Source organism: Hypanus sabinus, chromosome 18 (genome assembly GCF_030144855.1).
Source record: "Hypanus sabinus isolate sHypSab1 chromosome 18, sHypSab1.hap1, whole genome shotgun sequence".
Taxonomy (NCBI): Eukaryota; Metazoa; Chordata; class Chondrichthyes; order Myliobatiformes; family Dasyatidae; genus Hypanus; species Hypanus sabinus.
In genome coordinates this window covers 35,986,018-36,012,743 of record NC_082723.1, presented here as the reverse complement: position 1 = coordinate 36,012,743, position 26,726 = coordinate 35,986,018, and the positions used below count along the sequence as shown (strand labels likewise).

Genomic DNA, 26,726 nt, shown 5'->3' with positions numbered 1-26,726 from the left:
TACAAGGATCCTATGATCATAACCAACCAATCACCGGACCTTAGAACATTTGTTGGGCTTCATAACCAACCGTTGATAACCACAAGGCTTCTAGACAATTAATATCCATCACTGAACTTCGTAACCTATCAGGTACAAACATTAAGAAAAATCATTGTGCTAAGCATCAGCATCACCTCCAGAAGCCAACAAAAAGATTTTTAAAGAAACTTATTTCATTTTTAAGCCATCTTTCACCAAGATGCTCCAAAGCACTTTAGTGGCAGAGCGGGGGGCGCTGAGTAGGCTACGGTCGATCATGGAAAACCCTGAACATCCTCTGCACAGCACCATCCAGAGACAGAGAAGCAGCTTCAGCGGCAGGTTGCTGTCAATGCAATGCTCCTCAGACAGGATGAAGAGATCATTACTCCCCAACGCCATTCGGCTCTACAATTCAACCTCCAGGGGCAAGACATGTTAAAGTGCCGGGGTTAGGACTGAGCTTAAGTTACCACTCAATGCACTTTAGTAAACTATTTAAGAACTTTTTAAAAGCTATTTATTAATGCATTTTGGGAGGGTGATTTTAGATGCATATATTTATACTGAGTTAAATACTGTATGTAATTAGTTTTGCTACAATAAGTGTATGGGACACTGGAAAAATGTTGAATTTCCCCTTGGGGATGAATAAAGTATCTATCTATCTATCTGGAGTGATCACCCACATCATTCAGGGAAACAAGGTTCCCAATTCGTGCAAAGCCCCATCTCACATGCAATCGTGGCCAGATCATCTATTCTAGTGATGGTGGAGGAATCTGTAGGGAAAATGTAGATGCCCACCTAGGACATCTGTTTCTAGGTGGGGACAGTGCTGACACCACCACTGGCTCTGATTATTAGAAACATAGCTGCACAATTGACTAAAATCAGAAATTAAATAACAGGTGATGGATTTTGAGAAATGAAGGAGCCAATCCTGCAGACAGAGGGCTAGAGTAGAATGGTCAGATAGTATTCGAGAACACACACAAGATGCTGGAGCAACTCAGCAGGCCAGGCAGCATATATGGAAGAGTACAGTTGACGTTTTGGGTCAGCACCCAGATGGTATTCATATGCCATTTTGTATATACTTACAAATAATGTATCTCATAAGAGAAAGGAAATGAAAAGGATATATAGTATTTTCAAAACCTCAAGACTTCTCAATGTGTTCTACAACAAATGCAGTGCTATGCTAGTGTTAGAGACTCCCACAGAAGCAATGTGATTACAGCCATTGTTTTGGTGACAATCAGTGCTACCTAAACACAGGCCAGAACACCTTACTGCTCTGCAACGTAGACCCGCCTGAAAGCAGAGGGAGGGGAAGTTAACTTAAGCCTCATTTGGAGCAGAGTCAGTATGAAATTTTGTCAAGTCTCTGGAACAGAATAAATATTGACATTGAGATGAGGAAATCTTTATTAGCAAAGAGATCTTTAATTCAAAATAAACTTATTCCTTTTACAATGGACAATCAACTTTTATACAACTGGTTTCAAAAAGGGATTAGATATATAGGAGATTGTTTTGAAGGAGGCATTTTAATGTCATTTGTTCAATTAAAGAATAAATACAAAATATCAAATAACACTCTTTTTTGTTATTTCTTCTGAATTCATTGAAAACTCAATAAAAATAAGTCTCTGGAACAGGACTTGGGCTCACACCCTTCTGACTCAAAGGCAAGAATGTCAATCAAGTCCAGATGACAGTAGGAAGTGAGTAAGCACTTTGCAAGAGTTGGGTCATGAAGGTCTGAGCAAACACCAGACTTCCTCAATCCAACTCTTTACAGATAAACGAGGCTGGACAATCAAACTGCCTTCAGCACAACAATGCAAGTTGTTGTTAATTTTTTAAAAAAGCTTATTCTCAGGATAAATGAAACACTGGCATTTGTTGACCTTGCTGGGTTTCCCCTTGAGGAGCTGATGGCTGGCCCCAGAGTACTGAAGGTTCTTTGTTGGGAGTTTCAGTGTTGGTGATGCATGGTGGGAGCTAATGGTGTTCCGGAGCGGCTGCTGACCAAGTTGGTCCAGATAGAGGAGGTGGTAGATTTGGGAGGAGCTGTGTGAATATAAAAAGTAGGCAAAAGACAAATTTGAGCAAAGACTTTGGGTCTAAGACTGTGAGAACAGTACCTAATATTCATTCTAGCAGGCATTGTAAATATGTGTGTGGTCTGGGTGCTAGGATCATCTTGCACTAGGAACAACCCTGTGCAGTTGTAATAGGATCACTGCATAGTCTCAGCTGTCCTACCCTTGGCTTGTTTTTCAGTTCCTCAAACATTTTAATTAAATGAGTTTCCACTTGATAATACTCTCTGTATCTTTTCCATCACAGTCACTTGGCTGTGGCAGCATGAAGCCAGTTACCACAGAGCAAACATCTAATGTTCAAATTCCAGAGTAAATTTATTATCGAAGTACGCATACGTCACCACATACGAGGCGGAGATCCATTTTCTTGCAGGCATTCACAGTAGAACAAAGAAATGCAGCAGAATTGATGAGAAAACCACACACAAATACTGTCAAGCAACCAAAGTGCTAAAGAAGACAAACTGTGTAAATACGAAATAATAATGATAATAATAAATAAATAATTCTGAGAACGTGAGTTGTAAAGTCCTTGAAAAGTGAGTCCATAGGTTGGGTTCAGTGATCAGTGTTGAAGTGAATCAGAATTAGGTTTAATATCACTGGTATATGCCGTGAAATTTATTGTTTTGTGGCAGCAGTGCGATGCAATACAAAATAATAAAAATTACATTCACACTCATTAAATTAAAGAGATAGTGCAAAAGGTTGGAAAAATACAGACGTAGTGTTCATGGGTTCGTTGTCCTTTCAGAAATCTGATGGCTGAGGGGATGAAGCCTTTCCTGAAATGTTGAGTGTACCTCCTCCTTGATGGTAGCAATGAGAAGAGGGCGCGACCTATGTGGTGGGGGTCCTTACTGATGGATGTTGCCTTTTTGTGGCATCACCTTTCGAAGGTTTCTCGATGCTGGGGAGGCTGGTGCCCATGATGGTGCTGGCTGTGTTGACAATTTTCTGCAGCTTTTTCCAATCCTGTGCAGTGACCCCTCTACACCAGAAGGTGATGCCACAACTTGCCTGCTCAGCACAGTACTTCTGAGGAAATTTGTGACATTAGAGGAGTGATTGATAAGTTCATGGCCTAAGGTAGAAGGAGTCAATTTTAGAAAACCTAGCTCATTTATTTTTCAACATAGACCCCTCCTACATTTACACACTTAGTCCTGTGGTCGTGGAGCATACGGATCTTGGACCTCCAGAAAGTGTCCACGGTGGGGGTGATTGATAAGTTCATGGTCTAAGGTAGAAGGAGATGAGTTATACAGCTCTCATTACATGCACATGCAGTTCAACTCTTTGCGTTATTATGCAGAAAGTTTGAAGTTAATAGTTCATCTCCTTCTACCTTAGGCCATGAACTTATCGATCACCCATTGTACATCGTGTCTTTAGTGACATACCAAATCTCTTCAAACTCCTAATGAAATATAGCTGCTGTCATGCCTTCTTTGTAACTGCACCAATATGTTGGGCCCAGGATAGATCCTTAGAGATGTTAACAGCCAGAAACTTGAAACTGCTCACCCTTTTCACTTCTGAATCCCTTGAAGAGGACTAGTGTGTGTTCCCTCAAGTTCCCCTTCCTGGTCCACACTGAGTGAAAGGTTGTTGCTGCGACGCCCCTCAACTTCGCTCCTATACACACCCTCGTCACTGTCTGAAATCCTGCCAATAGTACATGTGTCATCAACAAATTTATAGATGGCATTTCAGCTGTGCCTAGCCACACAGTCATGGGTGTCAGTGAGGAGGAGGTGTTATTTCCAATCTACTCAAGCTATGAGTGAAGTTGTCCATGCTGGTTCAGGAGCCTGGTAGTTGTAGGGTAATAACTGTTCCTGAACCTGTAGGTGTGGGACCTAAGGCTCCTGTACCTCCTTCCTGATGGCTGCAGCGAGAGTAGAGCAGGTCCTAGATGGTGGGAGTTCCTGTGAATTGCTTGAATTTGTAGCATCTGCAGATTTCCTCATGTTTGCTTCATGACCAACTTCACAAAGCATGTCATCACTGTGGATGCAAGTGCCACTGGACGATGTGACCACCATACTTTGCTTCTGCCCAGACCCGACTAGCTGCGGATAAATGCTGGAAGTGTAGCTTAGAATGGCCCAGACCTGTGCACAATACTCCTATATAACTGCAGCAACACTTCTCTGCTCTTGCAGTGAAGGCCAACGTACCTCTTGCCCTCCTAATTGCTCGTTGATTTTTATTGCTCCAGGTGATAATTCACAGAAATAATTTTGCAGAGGACTGAAGTTAATCAGCTGCCTCAGTAAGTCATAAATGCAAAAAATACTACAGATGCTGGAAATCCAAAGCAACAGGGACAAAATGCTGGAGGAACTCAGCAGGTCAGACAGCATCTATGGAAATGAATAAAGAGTAGATGCTTTGGGCTGAGATCCTTCTTCAGGATTGGAAAGGAAGGGGGAAGACGACAGAATAAAAAGGTGGGGACGGGGAAAGAGGACTAGCTAGGTGATAGGTGAAGGCAGGTGGGTAGGAAAGGTAAAGGGCTAAGAGGAAGGTATCTGATGAGGAGAGGAGAGTGGACCATGGAGAAAGGGAAGGAAGAGGGGCCCCAGGGAAAGGTGATAGGTGGGTGAGAAGAGGTAAGAGGGCCAGGGTGTGGAGTAGAAGAAGATGGGAGGGGGAGGGAATTTTTTTTCCAGAAAGAGAAGTCGATACTCATGCCATCAGTTTGGAGGCTACCCAGACAGAATATAAGGTGTTGCTCCTCCACCCTGAGGGTGGCCAAGAGGAGGTCATGGACCGGCATGTTGGAATGGGGATTAACATGCTTGGCCGCCAGGAAGGTAGTTTTTGCTTTTGGCAGTTGGAGCTGAGGTGCTCAATTTACGATGGGTCACAGCAATGCCTAGGAGGCTGCATCAGGGGTAGCGAACACAAAAGGTGGCCCCACTCGGAGGTGAAGCGTCGCCTCGTTTGGAAGGACTGTTTGGGGCACTGAATGGAGGTGAGGGATAAGGTGTATGAGCAGGTGTAGCATTTTGGCTGCTTGCAGGGGTAAATGCCGGGAGGGAGATCAGTGGGGAGGGATGAATGGACAGGGAGTCACAGAGGGAACGATCCCTGTGGAAAACAGAGAAAGTGGGGAAGTATGTGTCAACTCAAGTCACTCTTTATTGTCATTTTGACATTTTGCTGGTACAGTACACAGTAAAAATGAGACAACGTTTTTCAGGACCATGGTGCTACATGAAACAGTACAAAAACTACACTGAACTACGTAAAAACAACACAGAAAAGAAACTACACAAGACTGAAGACCTACCCAGGACTGCGTAAAATGCACAAAACAGTGCAGGCATTACAATAAATAATAAACAAGACAATAGGCACAGTAGAGGGCAGTAAGTTGGTGTCAGTCCAGGCTCTGGGTATTGTGGAGTTTGATGGCTTGGATGAAGAAACTGTTACAAAGTCCAGTCGTGAGAGCCCAAATGCTTTGGTGCCTTTTCCCAGATGGCAGGAGGGAGAAGAGTTTGTAAGAGGGGTGCATGGGGTCCTTTATAATGCTGTTTGCTTTGTGGATGCAGCGTGTAGTGTAAATGTCTGTAATGGTGGGAGGAGAGACCCGGATGATCTTCTCAGCTGACCTCACTATCTGCTGCAGGGTCATGTGATCCGAGATGGTGCAATTTCCGAACCAGGCAGTGATGCAGCTGCTCAGGATGCTCTCAATACAACCCCTGTAGAATGTGATGAGGATGGGGGTGGTGGGAGATGGACTTTCCTTAGCTTTCGCGGAAAGTAGAGATGCTGCTGGGCTTTCTTTGCTATGGAGCTGGTGTTGAGGGACTAGGTGAGATTCTCCACTGGGTGAACCCCAAGAAATTTGGTGCTGTTAAGAGTGGTGGTATCCCTTTGGAGATGGTGAAAATTGTGAGAATGATGCATTGGATGCAGGGGCTCATGTGGCAATAGGTGAGGACGAGAGTAGCTCTAACCCCATTAAGCTGGTGGAAAGAAGGGATGAGTGTGGATGTCTGAGAAATGGAGAAGATATGGATGAGGACAACATCGATGGTGGAGAAAGGAAACTCCTGTTCTTTGAAGAAGGAGAACATCTCTGATGTCCTGTTAAGGGACAGGTTCCCCCTGGGAACAGATGTGGGGGAATGAAGGAACTGAGAAAATGGAATAGCATTTTTACAGGAGACAGGATAGGAAGAGGCCAAGATGGTCTTGGGAGTCAGTAGGTTTATAAAAGAGGTCGGCCGACAGATGTCTCCAGATCGAGAAAATGAATAGAGGAGTCAGAGGCAGACCAAGTGAATTTAAGGGCAGGGTGGAATTTCCAGGCAACTTAATGAAATTGACAGGCTCAGCATTGGTGCATGAAGCAGTACCAATGCAGTCGTCAGTGTCGCAGAGAAAGAGTTGGGGCGCATTAGTGGGGAAGGCTTGGGACACGGACCATTCTACATAGCCAACCAAAAGGCAGGCATAGCTGCAGCCCACGCAGGTACCCATGGCTACCCCTCGAGCCTGGAGAAAGTGAGAGGAGCTGGAAGAAAAATTGTTGAGGGTGAGAACCAGGTCTGCCAGATAGAGGAACGTTGTTGTTAACTGTAGGAACCTGTAGATTTATAAAAGATAGCAGAATAAGTGCTGAAGAGCATTACCTCAATAAATTTAATGCAACCTTATGATATGTAAATGCTAGCATGTTTTTGAATGTTTATCAGGATATCAGACCACAGCTTTGAACCCCGACTGCTGTTGATGCAATTGAAAGTAAAGAATGATCTGGAGTGTTCAATTTCTCCACATGGCCTTTGACTGAAGTTGTGGGTTCCCTCTGTGGGTGTTTGAACTTCAATCTCATGATCATCTTATGATCGTCTCTCATGTCTGCAGAGTCCCAGCAACTTCAGAGTAGGAATTGATCTGAAATGCAGATTTGAAAGTAACATCCAGTCTATCTCAGCATCAGATCTCTGTTGAGTGATGTTTGGGTCAGTTGTTTTTTCTGGTGAAAAGTTTCCATCTCATGTTGCAGCTGAAACCTGGCTGCTCTGCATTAGTGGGTGGAATGTTTGTGTGAAAGGATTGTTTTTTTTCATATGTTACTGACGTGACATTTAAAGCCAACTTCTGTTCTTAAATGATTCATTCATTAGATGACTGAGCTACATTGGCTTCAGAGATAAGGGCAACAGGAAGGTGGTCACAGGAGGCCGAGGAGCGGCTACGGGATTGCTTTGAGTCAGTAGACTGGGGTACGTTCAAGGACTCATCAGAGGGTCTGAGTGAAAACGCCACAGTTCTCACAGACTTTATAAAGTCAAGCATGGATGAGTATGTCCCTACCAAATCATTCAGAGTCATTCACTCAACTTCATGAACCACAACGCTGAACTGATTGCACAACCAATGGACTCACTTCAAGAACTCTACAATTCATTTTCTTTCTGTCTGTCTGTCTTTCTTCTTTTGCACATTGGTTGTTAGTCTGTCTTTGTTGTGTGTGGTTTTCATTAATGCTGTTATGTATCTTTGTACTTACTGTGGAAGCTGACAAAATGAATCTCAGAGTAGTGTATGGTGACATGATAATAAATTTACTTTGAACTTTGAAAACCTGCATTTTAACTTTCTTCTCTTCATACCCAACACCCTAGGAGCTCTCTGACGATCCAGCACTGTGCCTCATTCCCTTTGACCCACTAGCTTTCACTGTCACACTTCCTGATCCACAGTTCTCTGTTACTTCCTTTTCTTCTCGAACTGTCCTCCTGCTTCACCAAAGATCTCCTTTGGCTCTATAAATATTTATGCCTTATTACACATTGAGTCATTTTCCAGCTTAGTAATACTGCACTAGTCAAACTCTTAATGATTTCATCAGTATTCGTGGCTGAAGCCTATGAAACTGATTGCGGTATTTGCAAAGAGCTGCTTTCATCTGCACTGTCCATAAACAGTGGATGCAGAATGATATATTGGCTAAATTATTAACTTAGAAGGATCATTTACCTTTTCTCCTCGAGGTGTCGGAAGCTAAATTGTGATCATACTATAGAAGTTAACATGATTGATGGAGTTGAGGGGTACTTGGGGAGAAATTAACCTTAAAGTTAATGTCAGATTATTCAAGGTGATGTTAGAAGCACTTTTTCAGCACAAAGATAAATGAAAATTTGTCTCAGAATGCTGTTGAGGCTTGAGGCAAGTTGAAAATGTCAAATGAGAATTCTGAAAGGACAGCAGATGAACCAAAAACACAAAAAGATCTGGTCGAGCTGCTGCCTTGTAACCCCAGCAAACATGTTCAATCCAAACCACCGATGCTGTCTGAGTGGAGTTTGCATGTTCCCTCTGTCACCACGTGGAATACCTCCCACATAGGGGTTTGGAGGGTTAATTTAGCCATTGTAAGTTATTTCTTATGTGTAGATGAGGGAGAATATCGAGGGAGGTGATGGGAATGCGGAGAACAAAATGGGATTGATACAGCTGTGTACTCTGAACAGGGAGTGAATTCAGAAGTTGGAGGTGCAAAGGGACTTAGGAGTGTGGGATTCCCTAAAGGTTAACTTGCAGGTTGAGTTGGTGGTGAGGAAGGCAAATGCAATGTTAGCATTCATTTCAAGAGGACTAGAATAAACTGTGAAAGCAAAGACGTAATATTGAGGCTTTATAATGCATTACTTAGATTGCATTTGGAGTACTTTGAGCAGTTTTGTGCCTGTATCTAACAAAGGATGTGCCAGAATTGGTAAGGATCCGGAGGAGGTGTATGAGACTGATCCCAGAAATGTAAGGGTTAACATATGAGGAGCACTTGATGGCTCTGGGCGTGTACTCACTGGAGGATCTCATTGAAACCGTCTGAACATTGAAAGGGCGAGGTAGAGTGGACGTTAGGAGGATGTTTCCAATAGTGGGAGAGTGCTGGACTGGGGGGAACAGCCTCAGAAGGACATTGCTTTCGCCAGAGGGCAGTGGATCTGTGGATCTCATTGCCGCAGACGGCTGTGGTGGCCAGGTCACTGGGTATATTTAAAACACAGGTTGTGAGGTTCACGATTAGTAAGGGCATCAAAGGTTATGGGGAGAGAGCAGGAGAATGGGATTGAGAGGGAAAATAAATCAGCCACGTTTAAAAGGCAGAGCAAACTTGATGGGCTGAATGGCCTAATTCTGAACCTTTGCCTTACTGTTTTATGGACCTGTTGTTGCTGGGAGGAAACTTAGTGGGCTGTATCACCTGAAACATTAACTCTGTTTCTCTTTCTGCAGATGCTACCTGACCTGATCAGCATTTTCTCTTTTGCTGAAAATGTCAAAGCTCACATTCTGAGTGCTGAGGCTGCACTCTGGCCCAAACAAATGTACCAACGTTAGAGAGAGAGAGAGAGAAGTAGGAGAGCAAAGACTAAAAGGAGTTGAGAGGCTGATCAGCTGTCATCTCCGCGAACGATAGAGTAGGTTCGGGCTGCTTCTTTTCCAACTTCGCTAATTGAATTTGCAATCTTCTGCAATTTGTTGATTAATCTGTCCGTACAAATTAGCTGTAATATTAAATATTCATTTGGTTTACCATTAATGGGCAGCATTAGGAATGTTGATCCATTACAGGTGGGAGAGGATTGGCGCTCTCCCTTGCCTCCTCCTGTGTCTGTCTGGTCCCGGAGGCAGCAATAGTCGAGATGTGGGTCAGCTGCAGCTGTAGACTGTGAGGGGCAGGATTTAACTGATGTTTGTGGCTCTTGCTGCCCATCCCTGGCTCTGAGTGGAGGCAGGCCATGTCGGCAAGCTGCCCCCTAAGCTCCCAGACCCCGGGGGCTAGGGTTTAGCGACCTGCAAGAGCTTGCTTCAGTTATTTTAGGATGACGACCATCTCGCACCCGCAAACTGAATGGGGAAGAAAAGATTTCTCTGCAGCCGGCGCAGATCAGCTGCTGGAACCTTATTCCCTTGTTACTGCTTTCCCAAAGCCTGGTGCCCTTGATGCCAAATTTCTAAACATATGCCTCCATTCTCTTCTATTTGCGTACATACGAGTCTCTCACTCACTGCTACATACAATATCTTGACCTCTCACTGATAGGTGGACATCACCTGCGCTCGTGGCCTGCATCAGAGCAGCCCTGTTGTAAATGAATGCTGATTCTGTCCTCTTTCCACATGCCTCCCCGACACACCGCAGACCCACACTTCCCCCTCATGCTCAAACACCCACTAGAACTAGGGGACATAGCCTCAAGATTCAGGTAGCAGATTCAGGATGGAGATGAGGAGGAACTCCTCCATAGAGTGGTGAATCTGGGGAATTCTCTGCCCAATGAAGCAGTGGAGGCTACCTCAGTAGATATATTTAAGACAAGCTTGGATAGGTTTTTGCACAGTAGGGGAATAAGGGGTTGTGAGGAAAAGGCAGACAGGTGGAGATGAGTCCATAGCTAGATCAGCCATGATCTTGTTGAATGGCGGAGCAGGCTCGATGGGCCGGATGGCCGACTCCTGCTCCTATTTCTTATGTTTCATATGTTTACTTCTTCACACACGGATCCATCTCTCACATATCCTGTCTCTGGAACAATATAGTCTTAAAATTTTGTTCCTATTTTCTCATCCACTTGTTCCCTCTCACACACCACTCCTTGCTTCATGCATACCATCACAGCCTTCCTAGTTTTCACATTATCAAACCTTTCATACTTTTCCATTTCGTACATCTATTTTTCTTCCCTCACATTTATAACAACATGGTTCTTCTCACTCTCCTGTGCTAATTTTTTCCAAAAATATACCCTACACATAAAATTTGCAAATATGTAATACAAGATATTTGTATGTTGCTAATCACAGTGCTAGGCATGTTATTTAATTGGCTTATAAATCTCATAATTACTAGTTAAATCTGAATCGGCTGACATGGCCGATCTGTTCCTCTACAGCAAAATACAGTTCCGGGATTCTCCGGCTTGTCAACTGTTGTACTTGGCTCTGTGAGAAGGCCCAGACTGGCTGCAAGTATAAAATTCCATGGATCCAGCTGTAGGCTTGTTAGAATCGCATGAAAGGGCACCATCACCCTCAAGCATCAACTGTGACAAGGTTCTGTCCAAACTCAGCCTGCTCCTGGTGCTGATGATCGACCTGGATTGGAGCTGTACTGTAGTCAGCAGAAAGATCTTCAACCACCTTGCATTACCCGTGGTTCAGTTTCTGTGTGGTCAGAGCTTGAGAAGATGGCTTCCTGTACCTCTATTGGACTCACATTTCTCTCTCAAAGTCACCTCTCTGATAAATACACATACAAATGACACTATTTCTCTCTTTCGCTACCTTCTACTTGCGTCATACTTGCTGCATTGCTTTCTCATTCTCTGTCGTTTGAGCAAATATGAATACTTATGAATCTAGGTAGTGATTTTTAAACAACTCAATTCACTGATGAGGTAGATTAGCATAGTGTGTGTGCTTTTGCATTTGAATATATCTCCTTTGGGTAGATACAGGGTTTGATAATGCCAAGCAGAGCACTATTACAGTGCAGGCACCCCAGTTTCAATTCTGCCCTGTCTGTAAGGAGTTTGTTCTCTCTCCCCGTAACTGGGTGGGTTTCCTCTGCTTTGGATTCCTCCCACTTCCCACAGGTGTACAGGTTGGGTGGGGGGGGGGGGGGTTAATTGGTCACATGGGTGTAATTGGGAGATGCCGGACCATTGGACCAGAAGGACTTGTGACAGTTCTGCATCTCTAAATAAGTAAATAGATAGAGATTGATAGATAAACTATAAGAAGATATTGTTGTGTAAGAAATATGTAGAGTTGACGAGGAGCAAATTTGACTTAGATCAGAGTGTGTGGGTGATGTTTAAATTTGGGGGTGGTGTATTTACGGTCAATTAAGAAAATAGATGAAGTGCATTTAATTAAGCTGAGTTATCAATTTGGCAGAAAATAGAAGTGCGGAACTGGCCCTAAATATATCAGGAGTGTTGATACACTTCCCAATTTCAACAGCAACAGCTTGTATTTATATAACGCTTTTATCAGAGTTAAAAGTTCCAAGGCACTTCACAGAAATGTGTTTAGAAAATATTTGACACTGATCCACAGGGAATCATAGAAACTTCGTGACACTTGGTCTATCATGTGTAGACCCTTTGAAAAAGGACTACTTACCATCCCTTAGTCTGTAGTCCCTCTTGTCAGGGCTATGTAAGCACATGTTCACATCCCTTTTAATAATGATTAAATTTCTGCTTCCACCAAGATTTCGGATATTAATCTCCAGACCTTAACATCCTTTGGTTAAAATCCTCATCTTTCCTCATATCTTTCTATGAGTTTGTCCCTTGCTTTATCTTTACCCCTCTGCCAAGGCAGATAATTCTTCCCTATTTATTGAGCCTTTTGTAATTTTGCACACCTCAGTTAAGTCTCCCCTCTGATCCAAAGAAAACAACAGCAGCCTATCCAAACTTAATTTCCAGTCATGTAATCTCTTCTCAGCGACATCTTTTCTGCATTGTAGTGATCAGAACAATGTAGGCTAAATATTGTTGTTGTATAATAAACTTCTTGCCTTCATGTCCAATGCCTTGGCTGGCCAAGGAAAGCCCTTTGGATGTTCTGCATAACCATCCTATTGATATTTCTGCCACTTTTAGTTATCTCTGTACAATCCTTGGCCCTTCTTTGTCTCTACACCACACAATACAGACCCATTCATTGCACGAGTTCTTGCATTGCTGCACCTCATTAAAAAGTCTTGCATTACGCTGGTGCAAAAGGTGAAACTTCAGGCATCTCATCTCCTGTGGCATCAAGGATGGAGAAATTGTTGGGGGTGGAAAAGTGGACCAGCAAGTTGTGAAGGGAAAGAGAGAGATCCCTCCAAAATGGCATTAGGGAAAGGTTGGACAAAACTGGGTTATTCTCCCTAGAGTGTCGAGGCCAACAGGAGATCTGATAGAGGTGTTTAGGCATCGATAAGGTGGGCAGGAATGACCTTTTCCTTCGGATAGAAGTGTCAAACACCAGCGGCCATTCTTTTAAGGATGAGGGGGGATGTTTAAAGGCAATGTGAGGGGCATATTTTTTCCACAGAGCCCGATACGCTCTGGAATGAGTTAAAAGATTAATGTAACAAGCTGTAAGGTTTCACTGCTAATGTAATGGCTTCTCTGTAATGTTCCACTCCTGAGGTAATGGTTTCTCTGTAGCAGCAATGTTTGGGTTATGACTAGAGATAATGGGGCATGTTAGCCAATGAGCGATTCTTGTTCTTACTTCTGTCTCTGGGAGCTGGGATTTCACGGTCTTTTGCCAGGGAGAGAAGAGGAGAGAAGATGCGAATGGAGAGTTGGTAGACCTTGGACAGAGAGGACTTGGAGCGAGGGTCCGAAGGTCAGTGACGATTGGAGGAGGTTGATGGCAAATGTACAGCCTTATCAGTGAGCTCCAACGTTTGTGCATTAGATTGTTTCATGAGAATGGACCCTTTTTCTTCTTTTTGTTTTCTTTACTAACCATATAGTCAAATTAAGAATTATAAAGCTCAATCGTTTAATCGCATATTGTGTACTGTTTGTTATTTTGTGGTACTGATTTGTAACAGGGGACACATCGTGCAGCATCCACCCAAACGAGATTTCTTAAGTTTGGCCGGGCAGAGGGAAAGGAGGGGCAGGATTGAGCGGTGGATCAATTGGGAGCTTCTGATTACGCCATTTCCCAAGTTTACTGTAACCTGACTGCCCCGAAGGTCGGTATGGGGGTGACGTGACCTGGAATTGAGTTCTGGGGAAGTGGCAGCTGCTCAGCGAGATGATCCGGGCAGAGGTCGAAAAGGGAGACATGGCTCAAGTGGAGAAGACAAGGTCGGTCTGGGGTAATGTGACCCGGTATGAGATCTGATTCTTCAACTCCAGCCTAGGCCATTCTCACAGTAATGGAAGCACAGACATATGTTTTGTCTTCTGCCAACTCTCTCCATTTGCATCTTCTCTCCTCATCTCTCCCTGGCAAAAGACCACAAAATCCCAGCTCCCAGACACACAAGCAAGAACAACATCCGCTCATTGGCTAACTTGCCCCGTTATCCCTAGTCATAACCCAAACATTGCTGCTGCCGAGAAACCATTTCCTTAGCAGTGGAACATTACAGAGAAGCCATTACGTTAGCAGTGAAACCTTACAGCGTGTTACGTTAAAGATTAGTTTTATTTGTTACACGTACATCAGGACATTTAGTGAAATGCACGCTTGTGTCAACAGTTAACACTCTGAGGAATGCCCTAGAGAGGAGGCCCACCTTTGGCAACAACTTAACAGGCCAACAACTCGCTAACCCTAAACCATGCATCTTTAGAATGTGGGAGGAAAGTCACAGAGCAAACATATAAGCTCCTTACAGACAGTGGCGGAAGTTGAATCTGGGTCACTGGCACAGTAAACCAACCGCTCTGCTATCATGCCACCCCAGTGGTTACCAGGGGTAGTTTGAAGTTGAGGCTTTTAGATGACCCTCCAATCCCTTCATATTCATGTGGCTATGGAGACACACAGGAATTGGACATTTAGTGTAAATTTGCAGTCAAGATTGGCACAACATGGGCTGAATGGGCTGTCCCATGCTGTACTGTCATAAACTGCCGAAAGGTGGGGGGAGGGAAACGTGTCAGGTGGTGGAGTCTCGTTGGAACCAACAGAAATTAAATGTGATATTAGGTGTAAGGTGAGGACCCAGAGGAACTCGCTCCAGGAGCACAGGCAGAGAGAGCATAAGAGTGGGAAATAGAAAAGATGTGGTCAAATGCGCTGTTGGCAGTGTTCGAGGAAAAGCCCTGGTGAACTTCAGAGGTTCCTCTGGAAAGTCTCATCTTTGGAGCAAGTAAAACAAAGGCACAGATTCACTTCTGCTTCTTCCCATTTCATGGACTGCATCTGCTGCTCACAATGAGGTCTCCTCAGTCTGGGTGAAATCAAACACAGGTTGGGTGACTGCTTTGTAGAGTATTTCTATTCAGTCCATGAGAGCAATCCCAACCTATCTGTTGCCTCCCGGATTAATTCTCCCACCCACTCTGACTCCAGAAACACAAGAGGCTGGAATCTGGAGCAGCAACCAAACTGCCAGAGGATCTCAGCGAGTTGAGCATCATCTGTGGGAGGACAGAACTGTCGACCTTTTTTTTCGAGTTGATAGCCTGCAACAGGACTGAGTGGGAGAGGCACGACGGCCTGTATAGAGCCGAGTAGTGGAGTGATGAGAGAGGAGTCCACGTTGACGGTGGACTGAGGAGGGGGGTCAGGTGATGAATGTCTTGGTTAGAAAGTGTTTAAAAAGCTGGACAGCAGCAGAGGAGAAGCAATGAGAGATACCTTGAAGAAACTTTGTACAATGAAGACACAAGACACTGTAGGTGTGAGAATCTGAAGCAACAACCTATCTGCTAGAGGAACTCAGTGGGTTAGGCAGTATCTGTGGGAGGAAAGGAATTGTCCTATCCAAGCTACCTGTCTGTGGCATCCTGTACTGTCACAACAAGAACCAATACAGATTCATGGAACAATATCTTATCTTACAACTGGGCATAGACTCAATAACAACTTCTCCAACTTAAGGGATTTCATTTTCTTTGTGTGTATCAGAACTGGCCGTTTCTATTGAAGGTCAGCCATTTGTGACAATGGCTGAGGTTGTCTCTCTCCATTGGCATAGTCTGGCCTCCTGGAATGTGCTTCAGTCCACTAATAGTAAAGCAAAAGAAGCATAAATAACTTCAACGTCTGTTAACCCTTTGACCAAATCATTTATCTCCATGGCAGTCCTGGCCTCACTTTTTCACATGAGTTCCGTTTGACCTATTCATCCCTCCCATCACCTTCTCTGCAATTTGAAACTACTCTTTTATCTCTCTTTCCAAATTCTGATGCATGTTTAACTCTGTGCCTGTTTCTATAGATGCTGCCTGGCCTGCTGAATCTTTCCAGCATTTTCTGCTTTTATTTCATTTACTGTCAAATTCACTGCAACTTCCAAGAATGCCAACCTTTGAAGAGTTCTCCTCCATTCTCCGATGGGACTTCCATCTGTCTCTTTTGCCTCGTTCACCTTCAATGCTCTGAGTCCTCTGTAGCCTTGAATAAGATATTGACCGAAACTCGCTTGTACAGTCATGCCTCTTGCATTAACAAATGTCTTTGGTTTTAGATTATCCTCCTTGAGTTTCATCTCAAGTCCCACCTTCACAATTCAGACCCACCCAGGATGACGGGAAAATTCAAACTATTCAGCGTTTCTTGAGGCACTATTCTCATCGCACCTGAGAACCGCAGATAATGCCCTGCTCTTGATCTGTGTCAGCTCACCCTATCTCACTCTGGGCGTTTCCCCTTCTTTCTCTGCAACAGACAACTCTTTCCTTCCTTTCAGACATCAGCTGCTTCCGTGAAATGAGGCTCTCCACCACTCTTAGACTTGAGGGAATTTGCCCCCCATTAAGCAACTCCTCTCTCATTGTCTAGGTCAAAGGTGTGGCTGTGGGGGCTCGCATGAGCTCATTATCGAAGTCTTTTTGTTGGATGTGTGGAACAGTCTCTTTCAGCCCTCCACTGGCTTTGTCCCTTAACACCTCAACCAATACATCAGTGGCTGCACTTAGTTACTTCTGCATTCACATAGAACTCAACAATGTCACTACCTTGGCTGCCAGTTTCCTTCCCACTTTCACAACGCCCATCTCCATCCCAGGCAGGGGTCTCCAGCCTGGGGTCCACAAACCACTCGGTAAGGCTTCAAGGTTCGGAACTGCTGGTCTCAGGCAACAGACAGCCGCAGGCACCCGCTGCCATCTTAGACTCCCACGCTCCCTTGGCTATATTTTCTCCAACCATACTTGCTGTGAGGACTCGATTCCATTCCCTCAGTTCATCCTTCTCCATTACATTCACTTTGATAGCGAGAGTTTCCACACAGGTGCCTCTGATGTGTCCTTGTTTTCCCTTCACCGAACATAGATTGGTTGATCAGATTGTGAAACACCTGCATTCATTCCACTGGAGTGACCCCGACGTTTCTGCTACTTTAATTTTCCATCACATTCCCACTCCGACCCGTCTGCTCATAGCCTCCCATGGCCCAATGCAAGCCTGAGAAATGACCCCTCATTTCCAATTGCACACCTTCCAGACTCCATATTGCATTTCACAATTTTAAGTAGCCTGCCTTTTCAGACACTGCTAGCAGTCATCCATCTGAAATATTGGCTCAGATTTTCTCTCTCCATTCATATAACCTGACTAATTGGGCATGTCCCATGGTTCTGCTATAAACACAATACGTACTGGTTGGTGGGTTGATTGGTCATTGTCCTGTGGCTCGGCTAGTGTTAAATTGGGAGATCACTACACAGCTTGCCTTGACATTCTGCACTGTATCTCAATAAAATAAACTAAAATAATCACCTTCTAACTACCCTCATTAACACTTATGATCAGACAACTCATTCCTTCCTCACTCGTCACAAACGTTCCCTTTGTCCTATCCATCCTTTCTGCCACTTACTTTGCAACTTAAAACTTTACAATCTGTTTTTATTCCCCCAGTTCTGGTGAGGAGCCATTCACCTAAAACATTGACTGTTTCTCCTTTCCACAGATACTGCCTCGCCTGCAGCATTTCCAGCATTTTTAAAATTTTTTGTTTCAGATTTCTTGCATCTGCAAGTTTTTTAGGGGTGGGGGAGAGAAATTGAAATTGTTTCAGTATTTATTTAAACAAAATAGAATTAAAGGATTTGTGAGTAGAAAATGCTTAAGCTCGTCATCCCACTAATGTGGTGATCAATGGCAATGGTTTTTGATTTACCTCCTAAACAATATTTATGAGTTATTCTGCAACAGGCCCAGGTATGAGATTAGTAATCTCCTGTGGTGGACAATTTTGGGAAAAGCATTGTTATCTATTCTTCATGAACATAATTTGGTATTGTGCAGGAGCATTAATCATTGAGGACTAATGAATCATTAACATTTTGGCATGATTTAAAAACACAATATAGCCTAACAGTCAGCAAATCTTACCTTTCACTTAGTATTAGTTTAATATTTGGTGATTGGCCAACAATTTCAATCTCACATAGCATCACCAAAATAGCTGATCTATCTGGTCATGTATGTATATCATTGCTGTATGGGAGATATTTTGCTGTGCAAATTGGCTGCCATGTCTCCTTATGATGCAATACTTCAGAAGTATTTAATTGGCTGGAAAAGCACTTCGAGATGCCCCAAGATTGTGAGAGTTCACTTAGACGTATGCATAGAAGAATTTAAATTTGAAAATTATGCTGAGGAAATGGACGAGTTTAAAAAAAGAACTGACTTTAGTGGGAGGGAGATGCATTGGTGATGGTTCTTTTGTCAAATAGTTTCAGTCCCATTAGTAAAATGATTCCAGCCTGTTTCCATTCAGAATGTCTTGTATAAATACCGGAAATTTGCTGTGCCTAAAAGGATAAGGTGGTTAATGTTTCTGCCAAGATCTGAGCTAAGGAATGTATGTTCTGTGAAAATTACCAGTCATATTTTTGGTATCCGAAGTCAGCCAAACTCAAAATTCGACATGTCTTGTTGACACAATATAAATCATATAAAACCAATAGTGAAGCCCCTGCTGGAGGATTGTGTCCAAATTTGGCTATTATGCTTCAGGAAGAATGTCAAGAGATTTATTCAGAGTTTTATCCGGGATGAGGCACTTAAATTGTCTGGAGAGATCGGTGTTCTCCTTTGAGCAAAGAGGGTTAGGGTGGGATTTAGTAGAGACAAGCAAAGACAAAAAAACCAGTAGTCAGAGGACATAACTTTATAAGATTTGGCAAAAGAACAAGGGGAAAATATCAGAAGATGGCCGTACCCATGGTTGCAGTGGCTCCCATCAGAGGTAAAATTTCTCATCTTATTCGTCTTTACTATGATCAAAAAACAGTGCTGATCATAAGAAACACTGAAGTCCACCTCACAGGATAATGAAGGCATTGCACAGTAACGGTTTAACGCATGGAGTGGGCCCTCTCTCTATGCTGCCGCCTACTACAGCTACTCGAGGAAGTGGCCATTGGAAGTGGTGTGTAGGGACGTAGAAGTGTGAGCAAGTCATTAAAGCGGATCCTGGCAGACCCGTGCTCCTGACGATTCTGCTCCTGCATGTCCGATCACCAGAAAATTAGCTGAATTACCTGCGTCTGAACCAGCAGGAGATGAGGGGCTGCTACACAACTTGTCCTGACAGAAACATGGCTTCAGGTCTCCCATTCAGCTAGAAGGCCTAATCTCCTTTTGGGGAGACATAAAGGCTGGGACTTCCAGTAAGAACCGCGGAGTAGGTCTGTGTGTCTATGTCATTAAGAACTGTTGCGAGGATACCTCGATAATAATGACCCACTGCACGCCATAGATAAAATGGTGAAGTGCAGGACCTTCTACTTACTCAGTGAGTTCACTGCCATCGTGATTGCTGCTGTTTACACCCCCCCCCCCCCGCCACCGACCGTGCTTGTGTTGGAGAAGCACTGCAGGAGTGGAATTGCGCCATTCCGCGATGTTGAAGGCATTCACCCGGATGGTGTGTTCATTGTTGCTAATGTTTCAATCATGCCAACTCAAAAACTTCTTCCAGAGTTCTACTGGAAGGTCAACTTTGCAGCTTGGGGAGAGAATATATTATACCTGGTTTATACCAATGTTCATGGAGCCTACAAGGCTGCCCCCCCCCCCAACCCTTCACCCTCTTCTTGGATACACAGACAACATGTCAATTTTCCTAATCCCTGCATACAGACCACTGGTTTAACGAGTCAAACCATTTTGGGGGAAGATCAGGACCTGGTCAGAAGGTGCCACCTTGGTGTTGCAGGACTGTTTTGAGAGCACAGACTGGAGCATGCTCAGGAAGGAGGCTACCTACGATCATCACATCAACATTGATGAATATAACACCATAAGACATAGGAGTAGAATTAGGCCATTTGGCCCATTGAGTCTGCTCCGCCATTCAAACATGGCTGATCCTTTTTTCCCCTCCTCAACCCCATTCCTCGGCCTTCTCCCCGTAGCCTTTGATGCCGTGTCCAACCAAGAACCTATCAATCTCCTCCTTAAATATACCCAACGACCTGGCCTCCACAGCTGCCTGAGGTAACAAAGTCCACAAATTCACCACACTCTAGCTAAAGAAATTTCTCCGCAACTTTGTCTTAAATGGACGCCCCTCTATCCTGAGGCTGTGTTCCCTTGTCCTAGACCTCCCCCACCATGGGAAACATCCTTTCCACATCTACTCTGTCTAGTCCTTTCAACATTGGAAAGGTTTCAATGAGATCACCTCTCATCCTTCTGAATTCTAGCGAGTACAGACCCAGAGCCATCAAGCATTCCTTTTATGATAACCTTTTCATTCCCAGAATCATCCTTGTTAACCGTCTCTGAACCCTCTCCAATGCCAGCACATCTTTTGTTAAATGAGGAGCCTGATACTGTTCCCAGTAAAGGTGAGACCTCACAGTGCCTTATAAAGCCTCAGGATCACATCCCTGCTTTTGTATTCTAGACCTCTCGAAATGAATGCTAACGTTGCATTTGCCTTCCTCACCACTGACTCAACCTGCAAGTTAACCTTTAGGGTGTTCTGCACAAGAAGTCCCAAGTCACTCTGCATCTCAGATTTTTGGATTTTCTCCCCATTTAGAAAATAGTCTGCACATTTATTTTCCAAACATTATATTTCATTTGTCACTTTCTTGCCTATTCTCCTAATCTGTCTAAGTCCTTCCGCAGCCCAGCTGTTTCCTCAACACTACCTGCTCCTCCACCTACCTTCATATCATCTGCAAACTTGGTAACAAAGCCATCTATTCCATCATCCAAATCATTGATATACAGCATAAAAAAAGCAGTCCAAACACCAACCCCTGTAGAACAGCACTAGTCACTGGCAGCCAACCAGACAAGGATCCTTTTATTCCCACGGGTTTGATGACATCGGAAAATGCATTGAGGACGTTTCTGTGGTTAAACACTACACTGCCAGGGCAAATCAGAAACCATAGCTGACTGCAGAGGTTTGTGTACTGCTTTGGGATCAGGACACTGCCTTCAGTTTAGGCTATAGGGCACCTCTAAGGTCAGCAAGGGCTATGCTCTCCCAATCCAACAGGAAGGCAAAGGGTGAAGCCGCACAGAAAATCCAGAGACACCATTGTGACGCGAGGGAGATTTGGTGTATGCAGCAAGGTGTACATACCATAACCAACTATACGTCCACGCTGCACGCCAATGACAGAGACACCTCCCTTCCTGATGGGCTGAATGCCTTCCATGGACGATTTGAAGCGATGAGTGATGTGACATTGGGGAAAGCTCCCTCTCCCCTTGGCCGCAGCCGAGGTGAGGGGAATCCTAGCCAGGGTAAGTCCCCACAAAGCTGCGGGGCTGGACAACGCACCTGGTCAGGTGCTGAGGGATTGTGAGGCACAGGTAACAGAAGTCTTAATGGACATTTTTAATATCTCTCTGAGACAGTCTACAGCAGCCTTCAAGGCAGACACCATCATTCAGGTACCCAAGAGAGCGACGGTAACTGGCCTAAATGATTACCGCCCAGTGGCACATACTTCAACAATCATGAAGTGCTTTGAGCAGCTGGTAATAGATCATATAAAATCCCACCTTCCAGCTACACTGGACCCTTCCCCGTTTTTACCCACCATTCAAACCGGCCCATTGACGATGCCACAGCCTCGGCCCCCCCACTCCATCCTGTCCCACCTGGAAGGACAATGCCTCATATGCCAGGATGTTGTTCAACGACATCAGCTCGGTACTTAATACAATCATTCTCGGAGGCTGGTGGGTAAACTGTCTTTGTTGGGACTCAACAGCCCTTTCTGTAACTGGATCTCGGACTTCTTGATGGAAAGACCCCGGTTAGTCTGAGTTGGCAGCAGCATCTCAAGCTCCATCACACTGAGCACTGGTGTCCCCCGGGGTTGTGTGATCAGCCCAATGCTGCTTACCCTGCTGACTCACGCATCCACTGTCAGTTTCACTGACGATACAACGATACAACGATAGTTGGCCTCTTCAGAACAATAATGAGTCGGCAAGCAGAGAGGAGGAAAAGAGGCTTGTAAAAAGGTGTGAGAACAACAACCTGAGTTTCAACATGGACAAGACAAAAGAGATGATTGTGGACTTCATGAAGGTACACATCAACCACTGTTCATTGCAGATCAATGACTCTGCCACGGAGAGTGAAAAGCATCAAGTTCCTTGGTGTGCATGTAACAGACGATCTAACCTACAACACCTCATCATTAATTAGGAAGGTACAGCAGCGCCCACATTTTCTGAGGAGATTGGGGTTTGCAAGGCTCCCCGCCCCCGTTCTAGCAACTTTCTACAGGAGTACCATTGAGAGAGTCCTGTCTGGCTGCATCATTGTATATGGAACACCAGACCCTACAGAGGACAGTAAATACCACCGGGAGCGTCACTGGAGTCGCCCTACCCTCCATTAGTGACATTTACTGTGAACGTTGTAGACGAAAGGCCCATAGCTTTGTTGAGGATCCCTGCCACCCATTCCACATCTCTTTAACCCATGACCGTCAGGGAGGAAGTACAGGAAGATCAGGACCAGGCCTGTCAGAATGAGTAACAATTTCTTCCCTCAGACTGTGAACTAGTGAATACCCTGCCACCACCAAGGTCTCATCATTAGGACAGCGAGCTGTTTACTCTACTGTTTACCAGTGCTGTGCTTTACTACATGTATTTTTAAATTATATTTTATTAACTTATTTATGGTAATGTTTTGTTTTATGTGCTGTGTGTGGTACACGTTTTGTGGGTGCACTGCGGTCCGGAGGAATGTTGTTTCATTTGGTTGTATATAGGTACTAGTCAGATGACAATAAACTTGAACTTGAAAAAAGTATACTGTGTACATAGGTTATCTGGATTGCGCTGTAAGGGTGGGAAAGCAGGTGAAGTAATAACTTTAAAATGGGAAATGGATATTACTTGGAAGGGAAAGGTTTACAGGACTTTGGGGAAAGGTAGGAGGAGTGGGATATTGCTTAAAACTCTCAAAGATCCAGCACAGAACAATGGCATGGTTGTAAGACAGGAAAGCAGCATCCATCATCAGAGATCCTCACCACACCTCCCCCCCACCGGGCCATGCTCTTTTCTCGCTGCTGCCATCAGGTAAAAGGTACAAGAACCTCAGGATTCGCACCCCCAGGTTCAAGAACAGTTACTATCCCTCACCCATTAGGCTCTTGAAATACCCTTTTACTCACTCACTTGCGCCATCATTGAAATGTTCCTACAACCAACGATCTCACTTTAAGGACTCTCTATCACTTTATCTCAGGTTCTCGTTATTTATTGCTGTTTATATTTGCATTTGCACAGTTTGTTGTCTTCTGCACTCTGGCTGATCCTTCGCTGTTATATTAGTTGAGATTGCCCATAGGAAAATGAATCTTGGTTGTATATGGTGACATGGATGTACTTTGATCTTCTGAATAACATCTAGCTTTACTGTTGGCTGAAGATAAATGTGTTGGCCTACCAGACAGCTTAAGTTGTTAGTTGCTTTACCCATTGCCCAAATATCAATACGTTTAAGTTGTTAGCTGCTTTACCCATTGCCCAAATATCAATATGTTTGAATTGTAAAGTAAGGACTTACGCTACAAGTTTTGTAAATGAGTTATTACTGTAAAAATAAACAAAACAAAATTAATGAAATAATGTTTATGTGCACATCTCAGGTTATTAACTGATTCTTTTGCATTGACAATTATTCACGTCCAGTGCAGATGTTGGCACCAGGATATCCAATCCTTCACACCAGTTAAACTCTTTAAGCTTTCAGACCAGCTCTGCCCTCTTCCTGCCATTCGGACAGATTCCATCTGAACACAAGAAATTCAGATGCTGGAAGCCCAGAGAAACTTGCACAAAATGCTGGAGGAACCCAGCGGGTCAGGCAGCATCCGTGGTATGATCAAACAGTCGACATTTTGGGCCGAGACCCTTCTTCAGGACTGGGAAGCAAGGGGAAAAGATGCCGGGGGGGTGGGGGGGGGGGAAGGAGGATAGCTAGAACGTGATAGGTGAAGCCAGCTGGATAGGAAAGATAAAGGGCTGGGGAGAAAGGAATCTGATTGGACAGGAGGGTGGGCCATGGGAGGAAGGGAAGGTGAAGACACCCCAGGGGAGGTGATAGGCAGATGAGAAGAGTTAAAAGGCCAGGAGAGAGGGATTTTTTTTACTGGAAGGGAAAATCGATATTCATGCTATCAGATTGGAGGTTACCCAGATGGGATACAAGGCATTGCTCCTCCACCCTGAGGTTGGCCTCATCTGGGCACCTGGACTGACATGTCAGAATGGGAATTCCATCTGAACTTCTAGCTAAACTCTTCATTCCTGCATTTACCTTATCTTCCTTAATTCTCTTGGTATCTAAGAGCCTGAATGGAAGTAGAAAAACAGAAGGCATGTGTGAGGGAGGAGAAAGGGAAAAAAACTGCAAAAAGACACTTTGGCAACTTCAATCCTAAAGTATCAATAAAATGGTGCCACAGCTCAGCATTTCTACAAATGCCTACAGCCAATGATTATATTTATGAAGTGTCATCACTGTTGAAGGACATACAGGCAGTGATTTGCTCATAGCAAGAACCCACACTGGGGATAATTTCGATGGTGAATAAGCATTGGCTGGGATACTCGTGAAAACTGCTTTGGTCTTTTTGGAATGAGTCCCCAGGAGATGACATCAGGAGGCCTGGTGTAGATTTGCATGTTAGTCTTGGGGTGGAAGATAAACAGATGACAAAAAGGCATGTGTAGGGTAGCTATAGAGGAGAAGACATGGGCTCCTTATAGAAGTTTGGCAATGCTTTATATGTACTGACCTACAATGAACTGGAAGGTAAACTGGCTTAGTGTCAGATGAAGGTGAGCCCATGGGCCACCTCGGGGGGCTATATGATATGTGGACCCCTTCAGCACATTGCCAACATCTAGTGCCACACTGCAGCCAGCTGTTGAGTTGAGGTCAAGATGACTTTACCTCCATTTTAGTCCTGTGAGTTCAACAAGGCCAAAGTGAGATCCACACAGAGGCGAAGCGTGAGATGTTTGATGGGCCAAGTGGTTGGGCAGTATGGAAGGTGCTGCCTTAAACTATTTCATTATAATATATTTGAAGGCTTGAGGAGCAAAGTTTCACCTTTCATGTGCGGGAAGGGGCTAATAGGAATGTGTGGTCTGTGGGTAGAGGAGCTCCATGTGTCTGTATTCTGGTTTGGTTCACTTCCACATACCTAGTGAAAACATGAAATATTTTGTAACATTCTTCCATTGTTGTCTGGCGATTCTCCCTCCTGGAGGAGACCATTCCTGTCACTCCTGCCAAACACTTTTTGTTTGTCCACTTGGGATTGTTGCCCATTTGTCCCCACCCCCAACTCGAGCACATAGCATTTTGCTTGTGGCTTTATCTCACTTACAAAAGTCCTGGAACTGTCTCCATTTCCTCAGCTCCCTCTCCACGGCGGCTATAATACAAGCTGTTACCTTGGGGAAGTTGTCCTCTTCTCCGATGCTTGTCCAGCAGGCAGTCAGCTGCATTGAGCACGGTCCTGTTGGAAACTGCAAGTCATATATAGTATTTTTCTCTGTGTTTAACTCACCCTAAAGCTATTTCAAATGCCTTTTTGACTAATTCTGTTTGCCTTTTTGCAGGGTTATCTGATTTGGCACAATTCTGAGCTGCCCAAAAACTGGTAAAATACAATTGCTAGAAAGTTAATGCATCTCATAAAAACCCCAACCCAAGGCATCCTTCTAAGGATATATAGCAGTAGTTATCTGAAAATAGCTTTATGTGCTATATACAAGTCATGGGAAAAGCCAGACATTCTAAAATATCGGGTTCATCAGAATCTGATCTGATGAAGCTGGTAATATTAGAGTGAGGTCACAGAATATTTTTTAAAACCTCAACTTTCCGTCCAACATTTTGGTATTGCTGTAGTCTTTCAAAGCTGCAGCAATTTCCACCATCATTCAGTCAAACTCCAGGCCAGTATCATATGAGCTTACAAAAAGAAGAACTACCCGTTCTAGATCTGTTCAATTGACAGTGGTAGAGTGTAGATTGTCCATCTTCCACTTTATCAGATATATTGGACCAATCAGCTAAATACACCACAAACTTCCTCTACTCTGTGTATCTCATGACACCCTAATGACATTTTGTTTATTCCTTTCCTTATTGGTTACCTCTTCAATGTCTCGAACTTTCTTGTTATTCTTACTGGAAGCTTGTTTCTCCATGAACGATGCTGAAGCAGTTCCATGAATAAAGCATTCCAACATTGCAGAATTACCCTGGAACCTCCAGCAATTAAAGGTCAGTTTCCAGATCTCCAACACAAATACAGAAGTTTTTGTAATCACGTAAGGAGAACTGCCTGAAGAAAGATAGACATTTTAACTTTCTGCAGTATACAT

General features: G+C 44.1%; 1 protein-coding gene across 1 annotated transcript in view; it reads left to right on the top strand.

Annotated features, from left to right (window-relative positions):
* LOC132377503 (inactive phospholipid phosphatase 7) overlaps nucleotides 1-26,726 on the top strand; it is a 41,553-nt gene that overhangs the window by 14,032 nt on the left and 795 nt on the right. The gene's annotated exons all lie outside the window — the stretch shown is intronic.